A 5,396-nucleotide genomic window follows, 5' to 3' on the forward strand; every position below is an offset into this window, starting at 1 on the left:
CAATATGGGCATTACATTTGTGAAGTGTGTTGTCAGTTCTTACTGAATGCCTCTTTAAGACTCGAGGCCAAAATGTGCCCTCTTCAGATAAGATATTCTGATATACTTTATTAGGTAAAGAGGATTTCTTTTGTTAATCTGATGCAGCTCTTTATCTTGTGGCAGTCTCAGAAGGATTTTCCAGTCATTACTCCTTCCTCCCTTCTTCTGCCCTCTGTTCTGTCTTCCTCAAACAGCCAATCTCATCTTTGAATCCATTCAATTTACCTCTGCATGAAAGAGAAATGAAAAGGAGTGCAGACTTGGACACCAGGCAAATCATCCTGAATCACAAATAAAGGCTACATCGTGCATTTTTCCCCAACTTATTCCTGGTTGATTTATCCATTTAGAATATTGTATTTCTTTTTCCATCCTTTTAGACTTCCTTGTCATATATGACTCTGCAAATGAATGAATAAACTTGAATTTCAATGCTAAAGCCTCATATATCCACTGCATTTCCCATGAGTGATACAACATACAGATATATATTTTAATATTCAAAAGGTCTTGGCATTGACCCTGTTGAAAAATCAATACTAGGGTAAGACCCTATAAATTGGATTTGTTTGTGTGATTGTCCCTGGAGAACCATACACAGGGACCTGACAGCTGTAGCTGTGCTTGGATGAAGAGGAAAATTTGAATTATCTGCAACTAGGCAATATACTTTGAGATGTATACTTTGTACAAGGACACCTCCACCACATAGAGGGTGTACTTTTGGTCTGTCTGGAGTTGTTTGGTTTTGTTTTAGATATATTTATTGGCATTTTTTTTTATTAAGCTCATCAAAACATACACAAATATGTTTGTGTGTTGGTTAAGTATGTTTGATAGGCTTCAAGTCTTCTGCGCAAACTGTTTCCCACCAATGTGTCACTCGCCGCAGAGCAGCGACTGAGAGGTACTCAGCAGTGTGTCTACTGGTTATTTGTTAGCTGTTGGCCAAACACACGGTACAAAACATTAAAAGTATGTTAACTGTAACGGGTGAGGTGTGGACCCAAGTGCAGTACGACCAGGAGTCAGAGTAAAGTTCTGGAGCTTTATTCAAAGCAGAACACACAGCAGACAGACAGGTAGGAGATAACTCATGGGGTATATTCCGAGAGAGAGCGCTGAACCGTCAGCGGAGCAGGCAGACAAAAACCAAGAGGAGCGAAGGCTAATCTCGTGGTCGGGGACAAAAGGCTGAGGCGGTTAACCGAGGCAGGAGCAAGGTAGGACTAACGGGGTCTGGGACGGAAGGCTGAGTCAGTTACCGGGGCAGAGGCAAGGCGGAAAAGTCCAAACAAGCGGGGTCGGCAACAGGAAATCAGTCCGGGGAATAACGCTGGAAGGTCTGGCATGAATGTGGAGAACGATTTGGCAGTGAGTGTGTGTGAGACTGGGGTTTAAATACTGCAGGGTGTAGGTGCAGCAGAGTGAGCAGGTGAGAGTGATTGTGCTGATGAGGTGGGTGTGGCAGACAGGTGCACTGCATGAGGCTGATTAGGTGAGTGAGGGAGAGTGTGGTGAGAGAGAGAGGGCTGGGCTGTGAGCTGAGAGAAATAGACAGAGTGCAGGAAGAGTGAACAGGCGTGACTGTGACATTGGCTGTGAACTTCTCTGTACTTGTGTCCTCCTGAACTTGTGAAACGTCATCTAGCGCGGCCCAAGTTCTGTTCCAAAACACAAGTTCGCATTCAGCCAAGTACAGTCCAAATGCCCGGAAATGTTCTTGCTCCGCCCATCATATCGGGGATGCATCAGAGGTGACTTGCGTGGACTTTGGACAACCAAGTATCCCAGAATGCATTTCGCACCAGCAAAAAAGAGACAACAATGGCGGAGACAACTCACAACTGTAAGTTATAATTTTCGAAATACTGCTGTTGTTGTGTAACGGAATTTAGTTTTAAGATTTTTTTAAGCGAGAATGTAGTTGTTAAGACTTAAAATATGCGGTCGATTTATCAAGATAGAGCCTACTTGAAAATAGCGCCGACGTTTGTCGGAGATATGAGAGGTCCAGAGAGGAGACCGGGCGGTGAGTGCTCATGTACCCCGTTGACAACAGCCTTATCTCGGCAAGGCCTTTCCAAATGTGCCGCTGGCTCTGGTGTCTCTGTAGTGGTTAAACATGAGCTATAACTCGTTGGGGATATCTAACGAGCAATCTTTGCTCTCTGATTTTACATCTATTATTAGTTCCTGTGCAAATTGGTTTGGCAGAGGGCAAAGTTAAGTTTCATAACTTTACATATATATTGTTCAACTTTAACTTTGCACCAAGTTAGAGCACTGCCTTTGTACTTTTGACCAATTTGTTTTGCTTGTCTTTATTCCCTATTATACACACTTGTTATAATTGCTATTATTGTGCAATCAAACTAACATTAAAGCAATATTTTATTCAAGGGACAACTGAGGAAACCCAGGCCCTCATTGCCTGTATGACTGGGTCAGGGATGGAGACAGGTTTGTGCTGTCTCCATTCATAATGATTCATATCTTATTGAAGAGGCAGTGTGTCACTCTTTGTTTATGTTTTTTTCCAGGGACTTTGTAACCACTTCTGACCTGGAAATAACTGCCAAACAGGCCAAAAAGAAGTAGAACAACAACAAGTTTGCTGCAACAACCAGGGGCGGACTAATGGAGTGCAGCATCCATCTGACTGTACCACTGCCAGCTGGTACAGTCTATTATGTATTATATTTATTGCTTATTTATGTGTTTTTACTATTTGATATTTATTAAACTGTTTTCTAAATATGAATTGTCTATCAATTGTTGAAGTCTACCAGAATAAAGTTTCCCTCTAACCTCTGACCTGTTTGATCCGGTGCTTACTGTTATTAATGTAATCTATTTATTTCATTGCTTGATAGGCAGTGTAAGAGCACACCTATCTTCCCAGGTTCTGAGTCAAAAAGTTACAGTAGCCTACATGATTACTGTATTATAGACATGAAATGTCCTGTTTCTGTTGATGTCTGTCCTGGTTAATGACTAATGATGTGCGTGGCACAGATGAAGTACAGGTAGGCTACTTCTTGCACTGATGTATTGTGATGTTTGTGCACCTAACTGTCCAAGGCCTGTCAGACTGAGTATCCGCCTCTTTATGTTGAGTACCAAGAAGACAAATGGCAGGTCTGTATGTGGAATGTGTGCTAATCCATTCCAATATTAAACTAAAGTATCAAACCTCCCCTGAACTTGCCAGTTTATCAGGTAGGCCTAGATAAAGCTAATGTAGTCAAATATAACAGCCCTGTATATACATGTTAACTTCAGCAAGGTTATAATGTTGCTTTTTTTAAAAATAGTAAATAGTTTTTCAGAGGTGTTGGTCCATCCCATGTATATGAAGGGTAGACTAAATATTAGAAACACCTCTCAGTATAACGTTACAGTTCAACAGCACCACAAACCAAGCTGACACAAAAAATAAATCACCACCTCTAAAACATTAAATAAAGACTTTATACAATATTAAACTGCATTAGTTTTTAACCTAGGTATGCCTAATCATGCCTAGGTGTGCCAAGTAAACTGTCAAGTCTACATATAAATGATAGTAGACAGGTTAAAAAGCATAGGATGATTAGACAAACGTACAAAGCTAGAGAGACAGGCTAATATGGCCCGTCCTCCTCTTCAGCTTCTCTATAAAGCACACCGAGAGCAACGGCAACCAGCCTCTGATCCATTTTGATGTCCTTTTTTTATATTATTATATTATAATTATATCATTTTCGTTTTATTGTCAATATGTATTACAGTGAAAATAACCGGAGTAGACAGGACCAGAGCCGAGCTGAGTTGCTGACGTCATCAAGTTCGCTGCTGTTCCGATTGCAAAATGACCGTACTGCGTCCTCCCGTCCTCGGGAGTTTGTACTCCCGAGTCGAACTATCCAAGTCTGAACTAACAAATTTGCAAGTCAAAACTTGACAATACTTGGTATTGAGAAAGGGCCATTAACTAACAACCGATGTATACAACCAATTGGCTGTAGAGTGTCACAAAGCGTACTTCATTCAAACTAAATAAACAAGCTGCGAGGGATGCAAGCAATCGGCTCAACGCCATTGTACAATACACTTATTACAATCTTACTAAAAACAAAAATAAACTCACCAAGCTCAGCAGTGATAGTTCCATTAGCTTTTAACTGTTAGCCAAACACACCATCCAAAACTATTAAAGGCAATCGAGAGCAGCAATCGAGAGCAGCGACCGAGAGGTACGCAGCAGTGTGTGTACTGGTATACCAGTACACACTATGGCCATTTGGTTAGCTGTTAGCCAAACACAATGTCCATTACGTTATCTGTTAGCAAAACTGTTATCCCCAAAGTGGGTAAAAAGTAGCGGCTGTGGGCTGTGTTAACACTAGAGGCCCATGCCGGCTGGTGGCCAGTTAACAGAAGTGAGTGAGGAGTCAGCAGGCAGTGAATGGCTGTATAAAAAAGGCAATAAAAGATTTTCTAAGAAAGTGTGAGTTACCGCAGCCACGAGAGTTCCTTGAGCATACAGCTAAAGCTGCTCACCTAAATCATTATGCTGTTAGCGGCAGCAGAATGTGAGATTACCAAAGCTGGTATACAAAAGAAGCTTTACGTTATCTTGTCACATCGTTTTATGCTATCTCGTGCCAAGAAAGATATTGTATGTTTAGCTTAGAAGGAGAGAGAAGACAATATTTTCTTGTGTGTTATTAAGCCTTGGAATCTCAGAGACCAAACCAATAATAATCATTTTGTGACACTATGGTAGGTTGCCTGAAACTATTTGTGATAATGTGTCAAGTACACCTTTCCAAAATTCTCTGATCCTTGGACAATCCCATAAGCAGTGAAACAGTGTTCCCTTATTAGCATTGCATTTCACACACCGGTCCGGATAATTGGCATCAAAATGGTGTCATAGGGATGGAGCTACATAAGTATGCATCATCCATTTGTACAACAGGAGTTTGAACCTGTGCAAACCTGCTCCCATTCATATTTTGTTATCTCTGTATCCAAATCATTACACCAAGAACATCTCTTATTCGCTGACGACTCCTCTGATTGAGTTTTAAGCAGGTCATAAATCATAGATACTTGACCTTCACTTTTTCCAATATTGGAAGAGGTGGACATAAAAGCGAGTAATGGAGTTTTTTGGGTTATTTTATTTCATTTTTGTTGTGTTGTTACAATCAAGGTTAGCCTTAATTCCAAAGCATACAATGCTGTTTCATACAACAGCGTGCATCCGTTGCGGTGAAAGTTTGGGGAAGGCTTTTTTGAACGCAAGGCATGTCACCTGTTACACCAGCCAATCAGCAGATATTGAAGTCAGCTGGTCAAGTCAG

At 41.1% G+C, this 5,396-nt stretch overlaps 1 long non-coding RNA gene across 1 annotated transcript; it reads left to right on the forward strand.

Moving 5' to 3' along the window:
* The first annotated feature begins 1,831 nt into the window (after positions 1-1,831).
* LOC129091658 (uncharacterized) lies at positions 1,832-2,692 on the forward strand. Its single transcript, XR_008531228.1, has 3 exons — positions 1,832-1,891; positions 2,446-2,505; positions 2,586-2,692. It is a non-coding gene; the product is annotated as an uncharacterized LOC129091658 (long non-coding RNA).
* The last annotated feature ends 2,704 nt before the right edge of the window (positions 2,693-5,396 follow it).

Source organism: Anoplopoma fimbria, chromosome 5 (assembly GCF_027596085.1).
Source record: "Anoplopoma fimbria isolate UVic2021 breed Golden Eagle Sablefish chromosome 5, Afim_UVic_2022, whole genome shotgun sequence".
Lineage (NCBI taxonomy): Eukaryota > Metazoa > Chordata > Actinopteri > Perciformes > Anoplopomatidae > Anoplopoma > Anoplopoma fimbria.